Below are 23979 nucleotides of genomic sequence, written 5' to 3'. Positions count from 1 at the left end.
AATAGATGTCTGCTTCAAATTAAGTCACCTTAATCAAATTGAATTTGTCCCAACATCAGCACTGGAAGTAACTTCAGGGAGCATCTGTGTTGCAAATCTTTTAATACCTTTTTTCACATCTTGAAATAATAAAGGCTTTTGCTTCTAGGCTTTAAAAGACTATTGTATAGCAGTCTGAGGTTCACAGCATATATCCCCCCTAGTCCCCCACTACCAACACCCCCAGCAGACTGGCACGTTACTACTGACACATCACAGGGAAAGGCCATTGTTTGCACTAAGATTCACTTTTGGTGGTATGTACTTTATACGTTTGCAGAAGTACCTAACAACTTGCTTCTACCATGACTGTGGATTCAAAGCTCATTCCACCATCCTTGAAACCAGTCCTGCTCTGAATACTGATTCCTCTCCCATCTTCCAAGCCCTCAGAACTGCTGACATTCTTTCCTGTCTGTACAACTGTACCTTTTCTGAAATACCTTACAACTGTAATCAGAGAGTGTGGAGTCTCTTCACATTGACTTCTTTATTTCTCTTCTATTTTAAGTTAATGTTTTTCAAAGGAAATTTGATTTTGAGCAGTCCTCTGGCCAAGTACAAGTTACTGTTAAAGCAAACATCAAAAACTGTACTAAATAGGGGGTAATAGCAGTGAAATGCTGACTGGAGATGCCTGGAGCGCGTCTCTCCACAAAAATGAAGAAAAAGAAACTGCTGCTTCCCCACTGGAATGTTCGGGGTAGAGCACCAGAGAGCAATGGGGGAAAGGCTGAGACTTGTAAAACACGACTCCCTCATGAACAAGAGAAGCAAGCACACAGTACTCACCATCTCATCTCAACAGTCAAAGAGAGTCCCGAAGAAAGACTCACTTTGCACAGTGGGGAATGAAGATTAAGAGGCACCCAGCAGTATTAATTAACATGGAGAATAACAAGTATTTCCTGCTGGAGGAATCTGCAAGTTCACAGGCATAAAGCCTGTGTTAGGTGTTGCTAATATCTACACTATGGCATTACTCTAGCAAAAGAGTCTTGCCCACATTATTCCTTCCCTTGTCCAGGCCTTCCTGCAGTGTTATCAAGATACTTTGCCCATCTAGCATCTAGTAAAAACCACAACTACACACTCTAGGCCCATGAAGGAGCAGGGGTCTGTCCTGAGCAGCTTGAAAACCTAGACCTTTGAGTTGATTAAACCAATTACCTTTCCAACATCACTGGAAGCTCCTGAGTGAATGTGCTTACCCCATAAGTGTTCCTATACACCTAGAGGCCCAAGAGGCCACCAGATAATCCAACATAAGGGACTTTTAGACTTTCTTGGACTCTCAAAAGTTGTTAGGTGGCATCTTCCACTCATCACTGAACCCCAGAGCAGCTATGTAGCCTTGCCTGTACAACTCAATGTACCAAGGACATGAGAAACACATGTGACTCCCACGACAAGCATTTCTTGAAGGTATTTGATATATCCAAACCTCAAAATGATCCTCTATTCTATATTTTATCATTGCTACTGTGATAAAGTAACCTACAAGATGCAATTTAGGGAAGAAAGAGTTTGGTTGGCTTACAGTTCCAGGTTGTAACTCATCAGTGTGGAAAAGTCAATGCAGAAGTCAGAAGCACTAATCCACAGCCAAGAGCAGAGAGAGAACAAATATGTGGATAGTTTGCTAGCTCTCAGCTAGCTTTCTCCACTATCAATCTATTAAGGACATGCCACATAAGAAATTATGTCATCCATAATGGGTTGGGTCTTCCTAAATCAATTACAATCAAGAGAGTTCCCCCATAGACATGTCCATAGGCCAAACTGATTTAGATAATTGCTCAGTAAGACTCTCTTCTTAGGTGATTCTAGGTGGTGCTACTTAGTCAAAACTAACCAGCATAACCACAGATATTGACAAGCATACTACTAAACACAGGACAGGACATCGACCAAGAATATTGAAGCAACTGAGGCTTCATGCAGCCCTCAAAATCCAAAAGGGACCCCATATTCATAATCATACATGTACTCCCATAAAACTTCCTAAGAGAAGTCCATCACAGTTGTCTAAGTTTCTGAGATAGCCACATGTACCACTGACATTGGCCACAGCAGAATTTACATGTACAGTGTGCTATTATGGCTCATCTATAACCTAGTCAATTGATACCCTAAAACACATCTCCAGGGACAAGTCTTTAACTCCAAAATATACTTTGTAAATTTATGTATGTGACTGATCTACCATCTATAGAAAGGCAATGTAGGGACATCAGAGAGATGGAAAATCAAGGTGGCAAGGCATCATAAGAGCATAATAACTGTAGCAAAGAGTTAAGGAATCAACAAGAAACCAAGAAATATAGATTATGCAGTAAATTTGAGGATATGACTGATGATCTGAATAAAAAGCTAACCAAAATAGAGATAATAAAATAAAAACACCCAAACAGAAATTTCAAAACTAAAAAACTTAATGAATAGAGTAAAAAACACTCCTAAGAGTCTTGATAACTGACTAGATCAATTAGAAAAAAAAAAACTTTGAGCTTAAAATCAAATCTGCTGAAACAGTCCAGTCAGAAACCAAAGAAGAATTTAAAAGGAGAATGAAGAAAGTCTGAATGATGATAATTGTGGGACATCTTCAGGACAGCAAAAGTTTATATTATAACTTTTTATATCTTAGTTTATAGCTATTTCACAAGAAGAACACATAAACCTATTAAATAATAATGGAAAAGGTATAAATATTGAAAAAACACATACATGTGGGCAAATAATTACAAAGGAATCAAAGGCAAGTGAAGAAAAGAAAGATGAAAAATTCTTTCCAAGATATAGCATAGTAAAAATCCAAGACAAATGACTCTGAAAACAATATGTCCACAATATCTCATTAAACTCAGAACACACATTGGCTTTTTGAGCCCGAAGCTCCAAAATCCCTCGCAACCCTCCCTCCAAACAATATGGTCAGGTCCATTATAGCAACATACCATGTCCTGTCTTGCTATCTGATGATATGATAAAACACTGACCAAATGCAAGTTGGAGGAGAATAGGTTGTATTTCATCTTATGGGTAACAATCATCAAGGGAAGACACAGCAGGGACTGAAGACAGGAACCTGGAGGTCCATGAAGGGGCACATGAAGGAATACTGGCTTTCCTTCCATAGCCTGTGCAGTTCGCTTTCTTCTATAAGCCAGGACCACCTTCCCAGGAGTGACACCACACACAGTGGAATGGGCTTTCCCATATTAATCACTAACATGAAAATGTCCCACAGATATGACCACAGGCCAACCTGATGAAGGAAATTCCTCAATTCAGGATCCTGTTTGCCAAGTGACTCTAACTTCTGTCAATTTGGCAGAAATAACTGTAAAATATGGCTTAGCAACTCAAAAAGTTAAAAATCATATCAAGCACTTTCTTTGACCACATGCTATAAAACTGGACATCAACAAAATAGATGTTAGAAATTGTGTAAGTACAAATACATTTTTTAAATGGCCTTGAATTCTGATAGCTATATAAGATGAGTAGCCTGAGAGACAGTCTTCAGTTCATGCCTCAGAATTTTCCCATGGACAATAAACTCATGGCATGGGTTTCTCCCTTTTGTAAACCTTGTATCGGAAATCTTGATAAATGCTTTTTGGATGGAAGTCTTTACCACCTAACGTAATTGAAGTGAGTATGTTCGTGGTGCCTGGCTTCCTTCACACGGGGGTTGACTTTCAGAAAGTACTTGGAGAGGGAATGAAAAAACAATGGGCCCTTAATGGCAACCCAGTTATCCTTGAGGGACTTACAAAAACCAGAGTGAATAATTTTTCTCATGGTTATACAGACAGTGCCCGAGCATGCACTAATTAATGAAGCCACTATTTAGCGGTTACTATGTCACTTGAGATCTCTCTGTGACTTTCTGAACTACAGGATTTGATTTATTTTGCCACTCTGAAACAAAATAGCCCATTTATGTGATGAATCATCTATTCAAATATAAATCACCAGGATTTCTCAAATGGTCTTGTAAGTAGGAAAAAAACATAAACAGAGTATATAACAGGATCCTTCTCTGGAAGAACTAATTATGGAAACTTTTTTCACTATCCTGTTTTAAAAACTGGAAAGTTTATTTCCAAAATGACCCCTTTGGCAAGCCTCAGAACCATTATTTCCCAAGACTTGATTTTTTATATTGAAGTGTAACATACACATATACTCTAAAATACACAAGTTCAAAATATACAGATGCACACATTTTTATAAAGTGATCACATCTGTGTGACTGCCATTACATGAAAACACACAGCATTATTAGAAACTAAATCTTGCACCCCAGTCTCCAGAACCTAAGTCCTGCAACTCAGTTGTGGCCTACTCCAATTAAATAAGAATGCTTATATTTGGATTGTATTTTGAACAGAATTAGTATAATTTATTTTTGCTGTTACATGTTCAGAAGTTGATCATCTTTCACCATGTTATTACACTGTGGCAGGGGATATATCGTGGTATGTTATACTTTTCTTCGACACTTGAGTCATTTCTAGTGGGATATTTTGAATCATACAATGAATGTTCTGGATCCTATGTGTTCTGGATCTAATACTGATTTAGAGAAGAATCTTATACATAAAGGAAATAAACCTATTGCCATGTATATGCATGTATATGCATTTCTTAATTCCATGATTTTTATGCTCGTAACAGTATTATTTGGTGACCAACAAGTGATCATCTTAGCAAAGTCTAATGTACCTCTCTCTCTCTCTCTCTCTCTCTCTCTCTCTCTCTCTCTCTCTCTCTCTCCTTTTTTTCTTTGCTGATTCACGTAATCCTTAAGAACTCAATGCCTATCCCTAAAAGCACATTGATACTCTCGTTGTAGCACTGAGTCTATTGTTTTGTGTTGGTACAGTTATTATTGTAAAGCAGATGTTTAGATGGATCTGTTTCTATACTCCCTGTTCTGTATTTATTCTTAGTTAAACAATATCTTGATTGCCATAATTTTAAAATAAATATTTTTATCTAGAAATTCAGTTTCAACTTTTGTTCTTTGTCTTGATTTTTCCTTGGATAGTCTTGGTCTTCTGCATTTCATTTATTTATTTATGTTCTTTTTTTTTCCTACTCACTGCAATTCAACTGCATAGTAGAATTGCTTCACCAATTTTTCTCAAAGTACCTTGAAAGGGTTTTATTGGCATTGTTTTAAATATGTGAGTCAACTTGGGAAATTTACAACTATATAGTATTATCTCTTTTAACTGGTTCTGTTATATGTTTCTGTATACAAACCACCCTGAAATGGTAACTTAATAATAACTGTTACTTTTTCTGATGAATCTGGGAATTGGCTGAACTCAGCTAGGATGCTTTTGTTCCAATTTTTAGGTATGTGTAGTCAGATTCTGGACAAGGCAGAGGTCACTTTCTCAGTGACTTCTTCATTTGTCTGCTGTCAGGGTTGTACAGACACAAAGAAGCCAGGTTACCAATAGTTAGGCAGAGCTGTTCATGACTTTTCTGTTTGCCTGTGCTAGTTTCCTTCTATGTGTACATGTGTGCATATTAAATTAGGTATATTTGGGGAGAATCGAACCCAGGACCTCACACATAGTAGGCAAACACTCTACTACTGAGCTACATCTCACTCTCTATTTTATGATTTTTCTGACTTCGTTTTCACTGTCTTCTTTCTACTGTTCTTTTCTTTCATTTATTTTATGCATATATGTGTTTTACTTACATGTATGTATGTATACCACATAACTGTCTGGAGGCCAGTAAGGGACATCAGATCACCAAATATTTTCATCTCTAGAGATTTTAATGCATCACATTTGATTTAACAGTTCAAAGAATTTAAGAATATTTAGAATTTAAACCTTTTAAAACACCAACATAAAAATAAAAGTCAGGGTAGAAGTAAGAAAATGCTTTGAACTGTTAAATGACATGGAAGCTTTCAGTGAGGTTTGTATTTGGCTTATTAAGCTTTTCATTCCCAATATCATTTTAGTTTGGGTCTTCTTCATCAACTCTATAAGTATTTTCATATACTGGATTTGAATCTTCATCTCATTCATCTCATGAAGTTTGCTCATGTGTTCTTTGACTTGACTTAATGTGTTTATAATCATCCTTATTGATTCTTTGTCTGGTAGTTCTTTACGTCATTTTTATTGGGTACAGCTCTTAAGGTATTGCTAATGTGTGCAGGAAGGACATATAGTCTTGATTTTTATGTTGCTTCTGTTTCTGTGCTTGGACTATCACATGTGAGGCTAGTTCTTTGGTTGGTTTAGCTTTTTGGTTTTGCTTTTCTTTCTTTTGTATTTTCTTTTCATTCTAATTGCCTATTTTTCTTTACTGGTGGCATTTGCAGTGATTGGTAGAGGACTAAGTCAAGAAGGGTTGAGCTGTCCTTCCCTTCTATGAGACTGGTAATTAAGACCTAAGTCAAGTCTTCCTCTGAGAGTCAGGTATTGTCTTGTGTAAGTGTAGGACTCTTACCCAGGTGTGATGCTTTCCCCAGGTTTTGTGAAACTTTCCACATATTAGTCAGTCCTACCCAGCGTCAGATCTGGTCTCCACCCTGGTTCTTCAGTTACTACTGGAGCTGTTGAGGCACCAAAGAGTTAAATCCTATCCTTACCCTGAGTCTTCAACTTTATCTGAAGCCATTACAAATATGAAACTCCCCAAATATCAGTAGATCTTATCCTGGTTCAGAACTTGTCTCCCTGGGTCAGCAACAACCATCAGGGCTATTGAAAGTTGTAGAAATTCATAATAACCCTTCATCTTCAATTTCGAGTAGTATTTTCACTAAATATAGAAAACTACATATCTCTTATTAATGGCTAGTTTTAATTTTTAGTCACTTAATACTGTTTCATGACATGTCTAATAAATTCATATTGAATACTGAATACCATCCTATACATACACTAGATATCATACTCTATACATTGATATAGACCATATGCCATAAATATATGTCTTAAGTAGGGTTTCCATTGCTGTAAAGAGACACCATCACCAAGGCACATTAAATTGAGGCTGGCTTGCAGCTTCTAAGGTTCAGTCTATTATCATGGCAGGAAGCATGGCAGCATGTGGGCAGGCATGGTACTGGCGGGGCTGAGAGTTCTACATCTTGTTCTGAAAGCAAACAGAAGATTCACATCCTCAAGCAGCTAGGAAAAAGCTCTCTCAAAACCTACTCCCACAGTGACATACTTCCTCCAACAAGGCCACACCTTCTAATTCTGCAACTCCCTGGGTCAAGCATATATAAACCATCACAACTGCTATATTACACACACACAACACACACACAACACACACACAACACACACACACAACACACACACACCACACACACACACACACACACACACACACACACACACTGGATAAGCTTCTACTTTCTCCCAGGGGGAAAATAATGACAAATCACCCAGATCTACTTGAGATGTGTCTACGTTCATTTGTAAATACCACAAGGTTTCTCTTAGGTATTAGTTACTCCTAGACTCTAGTTATTTCAGAAATAAGGTTCTGCTTTCTTGAAGAATCCTAACCCTCATTTCTCTGCCTATACTTCTACATTTAGAAGAGCCAAGAATTGCTTTGATAGAAAATTATATGTCATTCTAAAATTCTCTTGTCTTCAAGATCTTAAACATTTGTTCTTGGTTTTCCTGGCATTCCTAAACTGAAATTTAGGAAACTCCAATATTTTTCTCTTCATCCATGTTGAACAAACACACAATCTGCATCTGTTTGTCTAGAAATCTGTCCTGCACTAAGAATTGTAGGATACACCTCATTGTTGCTCTGTCTTTTTTGTAATCTTGATAATCAAAGCCCTGGTTGCCTCTATTGTAATGCATACTCTTGGAGCATTTGTTTGTTTTGCTTTCTTGTTTTATCCATATTCTACATCTGTCTTTTATAAGAGGTTTAGCTTGGTGAATTATGCCATCATGACTGAAAAGCCACTAGAGACAATTTCAGTATATTTTCACCTACCACAATTTAGAAAAAAAAGTCAAGAATATTGTATATTTAATTATGCAGTTTACTTTAAAATAATCATTTTAACATGTTAATTGACCTAAATATCAAACATCTTACATACACAAGGGTTTTTGTAAGTACTTTCTTCAATGTCTTGAAGAATCCTAAGAAAATATCCTTGGTATTAGGAATGCTGTGTTTCTTATTTAGTTTCCATTCCTAGATCCTTCCTTATAAAAATTATGTTTCCACCATCTATTCAGCCCTCAGCATTATGCCAGAAATATCCAATGCATCACGTTATTTCTTGCAATAATCTTTTGTAGTAAGTACACCACTGCTTACACTTCAGCCGATAAGAAACCGGGACACTAACAAAGTTCTATGAATTACCTAAGACTGATCACTTTTCTCCAATATGTAAAATCAAAGATTTCCTTTAAATTTGGAGACAGGTTAGTAAAGGTTGCACTACCATGGTTTTCTACTAAAGTATAATGTAGATTTAATGCTATAAATATATAGTTGTGTTGCCTACATGTTGCACCCTGTCAGAGATGTGTTCCACCATGCCTTAGTTAAGATTTCTATTGCTTTGATGAAACATCATGACCAAAACAACTTGGAAAGGAAAGGGTTCATTAGGTTTAGATGTCCAAATCACTGTTCATCATCAAAGGAAGTCAGGACAAGAAACTTAAACAAAGTCAAAACCTAGAAGCAGGAGCTGACACAGAAGCCATGGAGGAATACTGCTTACTGGCTTGTTTCACATGGATTGCTCAACCTGCTTCCTTTTGAGACCCAGGGATAGCACCACACAAAATGAGCTGGGTCCTCTCCCAAAAGAATCAGATCCATGCCATCAGAAGGGCCTAAAAGGTACCATTCTCTCTGTCCCTGGCTTAAAATGGAATCCATTGTTTTCTCTTACCTGAACTCTCACCCCTGATTTCTGCCACTAATGTGAGATGAACACCACCAGAACAGAGCCTGTGTGGATTCATACACATCGCTGAACTGTAACAGAGGTGACTGTTTTATAAGTAGTCTGTGTCAAATAGTGACAAATCTCAACTAACACAGAAGGTAGCTCCACAGTGATGCACACAGACAAAAGAAGAAGGGATTCAGTATGGTCTAGCCTGCCAAAATTCACTTCCTAATTTTCTATGAAAGATTTACTTTAAAATGCATTTCGTTCTTCTCTACAGAACTCTGAGTGTCCTGAAACTGAGTGCTGACTAATCAGTTAAGTTAAAAAGGTTATTTGCTAAAAATAAATAAGAAATTTTGGCCAATTTTGAAGAACAGTATAACCAATATAACCCTACGTTACACAACTGAAATGTAGAAAACAATCATTATTAAGAACTTTTGCGGGGCTTGAGAGATGGCTCAGTGGTTAAGAGCACTGACTATTTATTCTTCCTGAGGTCCTGAGTTCAATTCCCAGCAACCACATGGTAGCTCACAACCATTTGTAATGGGATCTGATGCCCTCTTCTGGTGTGTCTGAAGACAGCGACAGTGTACTCATATACATAAATAAAGTCTTTAAAAACATATTTAAAAAAAACAAAAACTTTTGCTCCCTGCCTCCAGCTGTGGCTCAGGGCATGAGCTCTCAGCTGTTTCTGGTGCTCTGTCTTCCCTCACCATCACAGAGTCTAAGGCTCTGAATCATCACAGGAAGGAGGTCACAAGGTAAGCTTGTCATAAAGGTTCACTATCACCAACATGCAGCTTTTCCTTGTCCCACTGTGCCTATTTTCATTTTTAACTTATTTACTTGTAAATGCCTAGTACAGTATAGAGGATAATTGAAGTTCTATAGCCATAAACATATCCATGGACAATTATCCAAAATCTGCTGCATTTCTTTTTGCTGCATCCTTCTACTTTCTTTTATTAAAAAAGAAAGAAATTATGCATTGGAAAAGGAAGGTAAATACAAGCGTGTTTAAGAGAAAAAAATGATAGTAGCATAGAAATACCACCGAATGTTGCCCAGAGTCTTCAGAGTGAAGTGGGAAAAGGGTAAACTCAGCCAGCGGTCTCTGTGAGCAGAGGAGACGACAGGAGTTCTAGGAAGTTGGTGATAAAGGGATTGCTTAAAAGAATTTGCTGCCTTGCAGAGACTCTGAACCTGGTTCCCAGCATTCACATGGTGATGGACAATTGTCTGTAACTCCAGTTCTGGGGTCTCTGACACCTTCATCTGGCATCTACAGACACTGTGCCCATTTAGTGCCCATATACACAAATACAAACAAAGACATCTTAAAAAGAAACTCAGAGAAATCAAAATCACCTTGATTAACAGAGAGGACGATCAGACAGGAAAGCGTTAGCTGGATATTCAGCTGAGCACTGAGCGGTAGACACAGGTGAGAAAAACCCCTAGAACGGGATAAGAACCACACATCACTGTTAGACGAGACAAGCTCCAGGACACTCAGTCCTAGAGAATGCACAGAAAGACAGTATTGGCAACTGCAGATATTCTGTAAGAAAAAACACAACCTGTGTGGCTAGGGAGTAGAGCTATAGAGAGCACTCGGCCGGCCTGGGACCTGAGTCGGGTGGAGGCGTGTCTAAACTCTGGAAATCTTGTCCTGAGATCAGCAAGAATAGAATCTCCACCGGCACCCCAAACTCCAGGTCTGCACATTTGCCCCACCAGAGGAAGTCTCAGGGAATTGTTAGCCCAGTTAAACTTTCTTTTTCCTTATAAGGCTATGTCTAGAAGCACCTGGAACTCCTCTTTATGCAAATGAGGTATTCCCAGGACCTTGGCCCTGGACCAATGATGTACACTCACTCCTGAGCTTCTTCCCATTCCACAAAGGTTTAAATAGCCTTTGTTCCCCGCAATTTAAAGGAGCTGCTCAAAGGTCCGCCTTCTGAGAGTCAGTTTTTGTTTTGCTCACAGAGGCCTGAGGTCTCCATCATCCGCCAGCTAAGCCATTCCTGCCTTGTTCTCCCTCTCAGACTATGGTCATAATTGCAGGCACTCACGCCGTTAAGGGAAAGACATCCCATAAAACAATGAAGAAGCTTTAAGGTATACTGAATGAGGACGAAACTGAGAAGTGCTTCTGAAGCTCAATGCCCATGGCACAGGCGCACGAACAGGCTAACATCTTGACACTGGAATGGTCTCTGTCCCCACCATGCTATGCCACATCATCACTAAAGACCCGTTTATTACAATTTCCTTTAAAGAAAAAGTTACAAGGCATTCTAAAAGGAAAAAGAGGGGAGTTAGAGAGATGGCTCATTTGGTAAAGCACTTACCTCACAGGCATGAGGACCTGGTTCATGTCCCCAACACCTACGTGAAAATCCAGGTACAGTGGGGCATACATGTTGTCACACATATGGCAAACTGGGAGATAGGCAGATCTCTGGAATCTGGCTGGCAAGTTAGCCTGGCCTATGTGGTGAGGTCCCAAACCAACGAGAGAGCCCGTCTCAAACAAAAGGTGGAAGACACCTGTAGATCAAAGCCTGAAGTTGTTCTATGACCTCCTCATGTGTACCGTACACACACACACACACACACACACGAGTTTGAAGAGGCAAGTGTCTGAACAAGGTCATCTGTGATGGGAATGTTGAAATTCACAGACAATGAACACCAAACAATGATACATAGTGTGCTCCATGGTCTGATAGAAAATTACACAAGAGCCAGGTCTGATGGTGCACACATTTAATGTCAGCATTCAGGAGGCAGAGGCAAATTTAAGGATAACCTAGCTATACATTATATATATACATATATACATATATATATATATATATACATATACATATATATGTATATATATATATATGGTGAGTTCAAAACCAGATAAACATGCATAGCAAGATCATGCCTCAAAAAAAAAATCAAAACAAAAAAAAAACAAACAAAAAAATATAAGAGTGCATCTTGGTGAGAGAGGATTTGTCTAACGCTAAATTCAGTCCTCATCACAACACACACATACACACACACACACATACACACACACATGGACATACACAGAGACATACACAGACACACATACTAAGAAATTCTCGGGATCAAAATACTGTAATAGAAATGAATATTTTCTTTCCATGGGCTCTGTACATGAGAATACTGTACATGCTTTTGTTAAAAAGAAAACTGAGGAGGGAAAAGAGAAGATTGAAAAAAAAGGATGATGGGGAAAAGGATCAACATTTATATATGATAAAAAATAAAAAATGTAAAAGAACACTGTACATAAATGAGCAAGTTATCTTGAGCTTGAAAATATGTCAGTAGAAACTTTAAACTGAAGATTGAAGAGAAAAATATACACTGAGAAATATGTTCCCAGTGGATGGCTAGACCTCCAAGAACTATGGCAAAACTACAAAAGATGTCATGTACATGCATTTTTCTAAGTTTATAAAATAAAGATATAATTATATCATTTCACCTCTCTCTGTCTTGCCTCCAAATTCTCCTGTATCTCTTTCTCCTAAATTCATGTCTCTCATTAATTGATACACACACACACACACACACACACGCACACCATCTTTGTGAGGGTTCCCGACAACTGGAGCAGTGGCTGTCCCTGAATCTGTTGCCTGTCTGTGGAATCCATTCCTCTAACTGAGCTGCCTTGCCTGCCCGCAGTAAGAGAGGATGAGGATGTGCCTAGCTCTATGGAGACTTAATGTGCCAGGGTTGAGGGATACCCAGGAAGGACATCCACCCTCTCAGAGAAGAGGGAGTGGCAGGGGGACTGTGTGAGGGGGGAAATGGAGATCGGTAATCTGGTTGTAAAGTGAAATGATTAATTAATTAATAGAGCTAAAAGAAATTAAGGAGAATTATATTCTCAGAAAACAAAACTTCAGATAAAGTACAATTTCTTTACAAAGAATAGTCTAAGCTCTCTTATGCAGAAACTGGCCCAATTGCTGAGAGTAGGTTATAGGTGTGCTGGGTTCTAAATAGACTATCTGTATCATCACCTCTAAGACTCAAAGACTATTGCAGAAGTAAGAGTGGAAATAGTAAAAGAGGTTAGTAATGTGGAGGTGAACAGCGAAGAGATGCCTTTCAGAGATGTCATAGCATTTATAAACTCACTGAAGCTGTGGCTACCTATGTAAGACCTATCATGTAGAGAATTCACTGTAGATGAGGGTCTATGAGGCTCTATGCTTCTCTTGGGGGTTTGTCATCTCTCAGGGTCTGTCTTAGTTTCTATTGCTGTGAAGAGACACTATAGTGACACACTTCCTCCAAAAGACCACGTCATAATAGTGCCTCTCTACTGAGCTTATTGGGCCATTTTTATTGAGACCACCACAGAGTATATTGGTAATGTATGTCACATTGGGGAAGAGTATCATTTTTTTTCTGGTGGGATAGCCACTGATATGCTACCCATGATTCAGTTGCTAGCCTGTCAATGTTCAGATAAGCATCTCTAAGTCAATCCAGCAGGTCACACTTAGAAGGGGATGTACATTTTCTAGTGTACTCAAGGCCTTCCATTTGATCCCTAGCATCAATACACACACACACACACACACACACACACACACACACACACACACACAGAGGGGGGTTCTAGAGCAAAGAAAAGTAAATAAAATGCTCTGATTTACATAAAGAGGATTAAAACACCATAACTGACAGTTTAAAAATTAACTTTGTTTTTCTTATTCTTCTAGTTCTAAGAATGGCTTGTTCCAGATAGTAACAAGGCAGGGATAGAGGCACACACATTTAATCTTAGCACTATGGTGGCAGAGGCAGGCATAGCTCTGTGACTTCCAAGCCAGGTTGATCTACATAGTGAATCCCAGGACATCCAGGGCCATATAGAGAAACCCTGTCTCAAATAACAAGTAACAACAACAACAACAAAATACATTGAATAATGTGTGTTTATCTTTAGATTATGTGCCTTCATGTGTATGTGTATATGTGCATATGGGATATGATAAAGGGACTGCATTTTGTCAGTTATTATACTGTCCATGAGTGTATGTCCTTTACAAATTCTAGGACAACTATTTAAAAATGAAAGAAAATGATTTCCAAAATGCAACTGCTCTGCTAAGTGAAAAGAGGGGCAGAGGAACCATATGTCAAGCTCAATTAAAATGAAAACCATAAAGGAAGCGAAAAGCATAGAAGGAAAAATAGGAACAAGAGCTGAAAGTAACAGTGACATATGGAAGTTAATAATCCAATTATAGCAATTGCTGTGGATGCTTATGGTTTAAATATTCCAATCAAAAGATGGAGACTGTCCAAGTAAATTCTAATTGTATGTTTTCTTCAGTGTATAATGACATAGAAACACATATTATATTTTTTCTCTTATATATGGGAGCTAAATCAAGTCAAAGTGAATGCATAGAATGGTAATTACAAGAAGTTAGACAGCAAGACACAGAAAAGGGGAAGTTGTATTTAATTCATGTGTGTTATATGCATGTGTGGAAGTATAGCACACAGAGCTTCACTAATATATACAATTTAAACATGTTAACAAATTAAATTTTGGAAATTTCTGTAATCCCAGAAGTCAAAATAGTACATAAATAAATATAGATTGAACATACAGGAACATATATATATATACATATATACATACATATATATATATATATATGTACTGTGCTAATACTTACCAGAGAAAGCTATTAGAGATAAAAGGGGGTACAATATATTAATAATGGAGTCAATTCCCATGAAGAGGTAACCCGTAGGGTGTGCATAACTTTTAATAGTGCATCCAACTATGTGAGACAAAATTCACAGAACTGCAAAGGGAAATGAGTTACCCCACTATTGTAGTTGCAGATTTCAACACCTCCCTGTCAGAAACAGACAGATCCAGCAAGCAGAAGAACCTGTAAGAACATAACTGAAATCAGCAACCAATCTAACAACTGGACACAATCGTCCAGCAATGGCAGACACATATGTTTCTCAAGCAAGCATGGGATATTCACTCACAAGAGATTGAAATCCTTGACTATGAAACACACACTCACAAATCTCACAGAATGAGAGTCAAGTAATGTCTACTCTGATACTGAAAATAAATAACAAAAGATATTTGGAAATTCATAAATAGTTAAAAATTAAACTATATTCTTCCATATAACTATTGGAGAAACAGAAATTTAAAAAATAGCTTGAAATACATAAAAATAAAAACATGGCGCTGGAGAGATGCCACAGTGCTTGAGAGCACTTGCTTCTCTTGCAGAGTACCAGAGTCCTCTTCCCAATACCCACAGGGTGACTCACAACCATTTGTAACTCCAGGGAATCCAATTCCCTTTCTGATCTCCACAAGCTCACACACAACATTCACACACAGAGATATATACATAATTATTATTATTAATGTAAATTTTATTATATTATTTTAACAAAGTATGAATTTACTATTTTATTAAAATTATTATTATCATTATTAAATACTGTAAAAGTAAAATAAAAACCTAACATCAAAATATGCGGGGCAGCAAAAAACAGTGCTTGAATGTAGCTGCCTAGCACCGAACATAAACAAGGGTTCAGAAACCTAAACCCCGCCTTAGAAACTGGAAGGAAAGGGCAAATGCATTTCAAAGCAAGCCTAGGAAAGGTGAAAAGTATAGAAACTAAAGGCATTACAAATAAGAAGAAAATATAGAACTTTCATAAAATGATTCAGAAAACAAAAGCTAGCTCTTTGAAGAGGTCAGTTAAACCAACACTTCTACCTATTCAAGGTGAGGAAAAAAGAGAAGACATGAATTTCTAGTCTCAGAAATGAGAAATCCACTCAAATTACCAGTATGATAAAAGAATATGCATGCTATACTCCCAAGTGCGACAACATAAAAGAAATGGACTGATTTCTTGAGAAACATCTTTCAAAACATATCCAAAGTGCTGAATAAGACATTTGTTGTTGTTGTTTTGTTGTTGTTGTTTTTTATGTTGTTTTGTTGTTGTTGTTGTTGTTGTTGTTGTTACCAACTTAATAGAAAACAGAGTAACCAGGGAAGAGTGGACTTCAGTTGAGGATTGTTCAGAGAAGACTAGCCTTTAGCCTTATCTTGACTGAAGATTGATGTGGGAGTGCCTCACCCTTTGATTTTGAAATGTGATCCCACTGTGAGGAGCACTGTTCTTAGGCAGGTGGGCCTGAGATATACAAGAAAGCCAGCTGAGCTTGAGCCAGGGGAAAAGGCAATAGGCATCATTTCTCTGTGGTTTCTGCTTCCGTTCCTGTTTGAGTTCCTGTCCTGACTACACTCAATAATGGACTGTGATCTGGAAGTGTAAAAACTGAAATAAACCTTTTTCTTCCATAGCTGCTTTTGGTCATGGAACAGGAAATAAAACTCAAAACACACAACAAGAATATTCGTAATCCTACTAAGTTCATTATATATTGATTTTAATAGTCATTGTTATATAATAACCATCTTAAAATGGAAACCACTAGCCCCAAATTTGCCCTCTAGTGAATTATATACTAAACATTTAAGGAAAAAAAAAAAGCACACTAGTTTTTCTACACCATCTCACAGATCAGAGAAGCAGAATATTTCCCAATTTACCATTGAGGCTAGAATTAATCTAATATCAAAACAAGATATGGTTGTGTAATTAAAGAAAAGTATAGATCAATTTCTTATGAATCATCTTCTACAAAACATTAGCAGATTAAGTACTATTGTTTAAAAGAGGCCATGATTTTGAGAAGGTACATGAGAAGGATTGAAGAGAGGTTTGGGAAGAAGAAATAATGTCATTTATATTTTAATTTTAAAAAATTAAATGTTAATAAATATATGCCATGACCATATGACTTTATTCAAGATATGCAAAGTTACCTTAACATTTAAAATTGAATGTAATAATATCATATCACTATTAACAGACTAAAATTATATCAACAGACTAAAAAACAAAACTGTATACTCATGTATTGACTGACTCAGAAAAGACTTTTGATGAAAATCTAACAAGAGAAAAAGGAAAACAAAGCTCACAGAAAACTTAATACAACAGATCTTCTTAAGACTCATAATGCCATCTATTGGCTCAGCTGTTAAGAGCACCTACCACTCTTGCAAGAAACGGGAGCTGGGTTCCTAGCACCTACACCAGGCAGCACCTACCCGTAGGTAAAGGTGGAATGAAAAGGAACAAGATGAAAGAAACACACAAGTGTGGGAAGAAAAAAAGTATGTTCCCTACTGTGATGGGAGAAATGGCTGTATGGTGTATAGTTGTCAATTTTTATCATGTTCTATAGCTTAGATGTGTGCAATTTATTGTGTGTCATTATACCTCAATAGGGCTATTTAATTTTTTAAGTATATGGATACTTTAAGGTGTATTTCTCATTTGAGTTCTCATTTTAAAGTTTTATCATCTCATAATCTTTCAGAAAAGAACTCACAATGGCAAGAATCCACTAGACTTATCAGGGGTAAGAATAAACAAAGTAAATATACAGTAGCTAACTAAAATTTGTACTTCAGTATCATAAATGTAATTAAAACCTTAGGTCTATTTAGCAGTTTATAGTTAGATATGATTACATAATTGTTCAGATGATAACCCCTACATATCCATTGTCTTTAATACCTCCAGTCTATATTACCAGAGAAGCTGTACATGTGTGCATGTGTGTGGGGACATACATGTGGTGTCCAGAACACAATTTCAGTTTAAGTCTTCAGATACCATTTACCTTTCTCTTGAGATAGGGTCTCTCATTGTTTTGAGACAGGATCTTTCCTCGACCTGGACATTACCAGGATTTCAGTGTCTGGCTAATGAACCTCAGAGATCATCCTGTATCTACCTCCTAAGAGCTGAAATTTCAGATGTGGTCCACCCTGCCCAGCTTCTGTTTTATTTGGTCAATTCTGATGGTTAAACTATGTTCTTTGTACTTTGAGGACAAACCCACTACTGACTGAGCCATTCTCTGGCCCAACACTTAAGAGCCAGAAAACACGGGTTTCCCATATTTTTGATAGCTGTTGACCAGTGGCTTCTAAGTTTGTGACCCTGCTGAGTGGAAGATTTTGTGAGGTTCAGTATTCTCTCCTGAGAAATGGGAATAGCTAACACATGCATCTTTAATCTGTTCATATTTAGTTGAGCAATGTGCAGATCAAGCTGTTTTTAAATGCAAAGCGCCATGCACACTATAGAATACTGTTTATCTGAATTGTGGAGACAACAGAGGAATGGGTTCCTACTTAAAGCCTGCCTAACTAGTCTTAGCTAATACGCTCATTATTTATCTTCCTAAAATAAAAGTAATTTAAAGATTCCTGTTTTGAGGTGTTTCTCTGTATTTATTCAGATGTGAAGAAAATTAGTATTTACTATTGACTCAGTTTGTCGAATTATCACAGGGAGACTTCAAGAGGACTTTCTCGGAGTATTTTCTGAAACTCTATAGCTAATATGAGTGATGTTATGTTTACTTGACATCACGACAGGAAGGGTGACAAGATAAAAGCTGCATGATCCAGTTACCTTGGCATCAGTCACCCCGAGAATTAAGTCAGGGATGGTGTCACATAACTTTCATTCAAACCATTAAACTGTCTGATGGGTTCTTTTCCCCATTTGAAAAGAATTAAAGTTCCATTAATTTCATCACATGAGTTACTCTCTCAGACATTCATTTCCTCAGTAATTTTTCCATTTGAGCACCATGGATCTCACCAAGAGCACAAACCACGTCAGCACAAACACAAAGGCTTCTGCGAATAGAATTGGGTAGTTAATCATATGCCAAATATCTGAGATAGAGTGCAGATATGTCAATCAAGGACTAAACTTCCAGGAAAGGGCCATGAAGAGTACCAGGAAAAGCCTAAAAGAATGTACCCTTTACGTTACAGCCTCACCTACCCACTAGCATATAGAAAGAAGTCAGGAAGAACTGAAACTATTTCATTAGAGGTGGAGATGTGTAAGACCAGAGAATTAGTTGCCCAGAGACCTAGGCTAGAATCAAAGACAACTACAAAAAAAATTCAATGAGATGATTCCCAACAATGTTCTACTATATTCATAGATCCATGCCTAGTCCAATCATCATCAGAGATGCTTCCTTTGGCAGCTGATGGGAGCAGATAAAGAGGTCTACAGCAAAATAGTAGACCGAGAGTGAGCTCAGGTTAGAGTTCTCTGTTGGGTCCCTAGACTACAGGCTCAGGGAACTCTGCAGAAGGTGGGGAGGAGAAACTGCGGGAGCCAGAGGAGTCAATGACATGAAGAGCATCCCTATGGAATCAGCTAAGTAAAGCTCATGGGGTCTCACAGAGAATACTGTGGCAATCACAGAGCCTGCATGGGTCTGTGTTAGGTCCTCTAAATATATATTGTGTTTGTTGGCTTGGTATTTGGGAGGTACAGTGGGAATGCAGTTATCTCTGATGTTTTACTTGCTCTTGAGTCCTTTTTCTCCTGCTAGGTTACCTGACCCAGCCTTATTGTGAATGAAGGTTTGTTGCTGACTTCATTGTATCTTGTTGGGTCATGGTCAACATATGCCCCGGCAGGCCTGCTCTTTTCTAGGGGTGGGGGAGGAAAGAAGAGTTGGGAGAACTGAGAGGAGTAGAGCAAGGAGAAACTGTGGTCAAGATGTGGTATGTGAGAGAAGAAGGCATTTTGAAAAAATTAAATAAAATATACTGCATAAAATTCTCAAAGAAGAAAAGAAAATGAGAAATACAGTGACTAGAAAGTATAATTTATGCATGCTTTACTTTTTTAAGCATCCTGAAGATATTGAATTAAGCTTGTAATATAGTTTTCTTTTACAGAGGGAAAACAGAAACCTACTAAACAGTATTTGAATATGCATCAAACACAGACTCCTTCTTATGTACACTGTCTTAGCTTCACGGTTTCTGCCTGAGGCTATAGGGCTAAGTATTGACAGAACATTTGACAAAGTTCTCCTGACTTGTGAGAGCCCCTTCCTCTTACCATAGAAAACCAAACACCTGCAATAACCTGTGTTAAGGAATAATTACCAGAGCTGCTCAGGTAATGTCATTCTACAGACTTTGTTTGCTAAAGAAAGAATGTTTTAACTGTTTATGTTATGCAGAACATACTTGGTCCTGCAATCATGTCTAACTACAGTGGAAATTTCCTCTGATGGGCATGGGACTCAATGACCTCCCTCTACATTGAACTGGTAACCACTTGGACCACCCTAACCAGTCATTCTAAAGGAGGGCTTCTCAGGTCTGGTACATGGAGGTGTATTAATTTATGCTTCTTGTGGGGAGAACTATCTGTCCAAGGGGATAAATTTCTGTGTCTGCGTCTGTGTCTATGCCTGTGTCTGTGCCTGTGTCTGTGTGCGTGCATGCGTGTGTGCATGAGTGCGCACCTGTATGTATGTTATGTATAATTTTATGCAAATGTAAAACATTATGATTCCTTCAGGTTTTATCAAATGAAATCATCAGGAGCCCAGCCGCAGTAAATTCAACTACATCACAGCTCCTGCGTCTATGGTTCAGAGAACATTATAGAAAAGGGGGGAAAGATTGTAAGAGCCAGAATACCAAGAAATCTGTTGTGAAATAGTCTTTTCTAGAAGAGACTGAACAGATAGGACTGGAACAATAGCAACATCGGTGGACATGTTAGCAAGGAAGGGGGAAACTTCAAGGCATCTCACCCACAGAAAAAGAACTACAAGCAACTAATGACTGCTGTAGGAGAATTATATAGGGGAATTATATATAGGAGAATTAGTCTCTTCCAGGGATGATCCCCTAAATAGTTTGTTCAGTGTAGAGTACTCAGCTCTGAAACTATACATATGCAACATATATATATATATATATATATATATATATATATATATATATGCATGTAACAACAATAACCAAAGCTAAGGAGATTATTAATTTGAAAATGGGGGACATGGAAGAAGTTCAAGGAAGAGTAGCTGGGAGCAGGAAAGAGGAAAAGAAAGAGGGAAAATGATAAAATTCTATTCAATTAAAACATTAAAATAAAAATTAAAAATTAAATTTTAACCTGTTTTATCTTAAACAAATGTGTGTATTAATTTAATAAATATTGACAAAACTGCTACTTGTAGAACAGCAAATAAAAATAGTAAATGACAAAAACCTATAATAATCATCAAAATGGGCCAAGCCAGAACACACCAATAAGCTCATTCATGCCCCAATTATTTTTTTTGATCACTATGGTAAACTAAGCAGCAAACTACATGCTCATTGTTGAAATAGGTCTTCAAAGCAAGGTGGTTAAGCACTGTTGTTCTGTTGCTGAAGGGCTGCTCTATCGTGTCTCAGAGAGATTCAGATGGATGTGATCCCTAGGAAAGTTACTGAACCTCTCTCAACATGGATTTCTTCATCACTAGCAAGCAGCAATAACAGTATCTGTCTCTTAGCATGTTGTCAAAATTCTTTTGCTAGTATAAATAAAACGATTAAAAAAGTCATAAATGATGAATGGTCTATGTGTTTTATGTGTTATAATAAACAACTTAGCAGTGTAAACTCTATGTAAAAAGACTTTGAAGATCTTGTAATGGAAACAATATCATTTCTCTTTAAACATCACAGCACCATATTTAGCCATCGTCATTTTTTTTGTTTAATTTGATGCACATTCTGGTTCCATTGACTGTGACTATAGAAATCACCAAAGCTCAGTTCTTTTCCTTGTTTTCCTAAATCTATCAGTACAATGGTATTGAATGCAGAAGATTGAAATAAAAAGAGTGAGGTAAAATAAAGGTCATGGTCATCCTCCATATACAGAGTGCTAGCACACTAAAAATATAATGTTTTAAACTAGACTTTTGTACCCATCAAATAAACTAACAATAGTTTGAATTTGTGTTTACAAATCTTTGCAATAAGAAGACATCTTTATTTGAATATGGGCAATGGTTAATGAGGAGATGGAGCTAACTGGTGCAATTTGTGAGAAATGTATACTTACCTGTTCCACTTTCAGATTCAGGGGTGACCACTTAAAATTATCCAGCTTATTGTTTGTTTAATAGAAATATCTAGGGAGTCTCCAAGCATCTACCCAACTAGTCTTCCTATTTCTACTTCTATATGTCACTCTGTTTCCATCTGCCCACTTGTATGTTAAGTATACGTACTCACACTGATTAATCTGTTTTTATACGCCTACTCGTCATACCTACATCCAACAGCCCAAACCCGCCTCCATCTGTGTGTATTTATACCTACTTCTTAACTTGGCACCTGGGCATCACTCCATCAATGTTGGCAAATGCTGGAAACTTCTTTGGTTACAGTTTTGCTTTGCTTTGCTTCACTTTTCCTAGAGTGGTAGTTGTTGACCATTCCCCTTTGAACTGGAAGAAGGATGTTAAACAGAAAGAACGAGAAGTATGAATATAAACTTCATAAATGCAATAAATATTAAATGGCACCTTTCCTTTTTTAATTTTTTAAATAAGGGTACTAGTGAACAAATTTAGGTGCTTGGGGTTAAAAGGTGTCTTTCTTACAGTTTCCATTTCTTTTTTCTAATTAATTAAGTTATTTATTTATTTATTTATTTACTTACTTACTTACATCCTCCTCCTGGTCCCTTCCTCAGAGACTCCCTTCCCCAATCCCACCCTTTATCCTCTGAGACAGTGCCTCCATCACCATAGGTATCTATCCCTGGGAACTCTCAGTGTCTCAACCACCAACTAAAGAACATACAGGAGCTAGAATGAGGCCCCCAGCACATTTGTAGCAGACAGGCACCTCAGCCTTCATGGCTGCCTTGTCTGGCCTCAGTGGGAGAGATGTGCCTAATCTGGCATCTTCCTTAGAAAGAAACTAAGGTGTCTTTGACAGTCTCTACCCAGTTCTGGAAATCTAATCTTAGCCTTCTACACTCTTAAAGTTGTATTTAAATTCAAGTCCACGGTCAACATGTGCACCTCGAGGGTTACAGAGCTGATCATTGATGGCCTCACAAATTCAGTTGGTCAAGAACTAACTCAGGCCCATGGTTTTTCTCATCGTTAACTCACTTAGGATCACAATTGTCTATCTCACTGTGTTGGAAATATTCTATTGCTTCTGTCAAATCTGGACCTCAGGAAAATCAGTGAAACTTGCTCAGGGAAATCTGTGCAGACACTTTCCACAGGACTTTGATTCCCATGCCCTGGGACATGTGAAAGCTGATTACTTAGGACCATTCTGTTCTGAACGACTGCAGTATGTCTGACTGTTACTAACACCCTCCACTTTCTTTCAAACTACAACATAGACATTTTCACAGAACCCAACTAAGCAAGATATTGCATTCTTGTGTTCTTTTGTCCTGCCTTGGGGATAAATTTTAGTTATATAAAAATATTTGCTTTTATAGCATAGTGTACTTTCTATTTTCTAAGATATTTAACACTTAAAGTTATTTAAAACTTGAGATTATGAATCTTCAAAGAGTTCCCTTTCATTTTTGCTTCATTTCGTACATAAGACAGTACTTCCAAGGATATGAACAAACCATAAGAGACAGAAATACATTAACTCCCAAGAACTGTAATCTCATGCAATAAAAATCTCAACTATCAACCAAGGCTGCCTTTATTTACTTTCTTGTATGACAAAGGCAGAAATCTCTAAAGATAATTACATAACATATACTTTATAGGTAATTGTAGTGTCAAGAGAGGAGTTATGAAGAGTTTGTGCTGAAAAAACAAATGGGTTTAGGTCCAGGAGTGTCTAGTGTAGAATGTGACCTAACACCTGTATCATCAGGGTCTAGTTAAAGAGACAAGAATAGCTATAGAACTTAGACAATAAGCCAAAAGAATAAAGGAAAGGAGGGAGAGTGGGGGAAGGAGAAGAGGGGAGAAG

Source organism: Grammomys surdaster, unplaced genomic scaffold (assembly GCF_004785775.1).
Source record: "Grammomys surdaster isolate TR1022 unplaced genomic scaffold, NIH_TR_1.0 126531, whole genome shotgun sequence".
Lineage (NCBI taxonomy): Eukaryota > Metazoa > Chordata > Mammalia > Rodentia > Muridae > Grammomys > Grammomys surdaster.
The sequence above is the reverse complement of the archived record's forward strand: the minus strand, read 5'-3'. Positions refer to the sequence as shown.